This window comes from Carlito syrichta, unplaced genomic scaffold (assembly GCF_000164805.1).
Source record: "Carlito syrichta isolate Samal-C Ts95f unplaced genomic scaffold, Tarsius_syrichta-2.0.1 Scaffold109674, whole genome shotgun sequence".
NCBI lineage: Eukaryota > Metazoa > Chordata > Mammalia > Primates > Tarsiidae > Carlito > Carlito syrichta.
Window position 1 is genome coordinate 99,461 of NW_007053770.1, and position 459 is coordinate 99,919.

Below are 459 nucleotides of genomic sequence, written 5' to 3' on the forward strand. Positions count from 1 at the left end.
CCCTGCACCCCTTTCCTGGACTTCTCCAGCCCGGCTTCCCTCTCCTGTGCGCCCAGCATGGCAGCTGCCAACAGAGGGCGCCCGGGGGCCCTGTCACGGCCGTCCCGGCCAGGCAGCTCTGAGAGCCTGGTGCCATGGAGCGGGCGCAGCACACGGCCTCCTCACGGGGTAAGCAGCCAGGCAGGCACTCCGAGTCCCACCTGCTGGTCGGGCCCTGCCGCTGTGGTCAGTGACGCTGACCCTCCCTGGCCCGCCAGTCCTCACCCTGCCTGGCCTTGATTCAGCCCCGCCTCCCGTGCCCGCTGTGGCCAGCTGGCCTGTGGCATCCTGTTCACGGCGGTTCTGTCCTCACGCGTGGCAGGGACGGGTCAGTGAGACCCCTGGCCCGCCCCCTCCTGAGGGCCCCGATCCACACTGGAAGCCTCTGCTTGAGAAGGTGCTCCAGGCCCCCAAACCCAT

The 459-nt window shown here is 69.9% G+C and overlaps 1 protein-coding gene across 1 annotated transcript in view; it reads right to left on the reverse strand.

The window, feature by feature from the left end:
* ATP4B (ATPase H+/K+ transporting beta subunit) overlaps positions 1-459 on the reverse strand; it is a 4,795-nt gene that overhangs the window by 2,184 nt on the left and 2,152 nt on the right. The gene's annotated exons all lie outside the window — the stretch shown is intronic.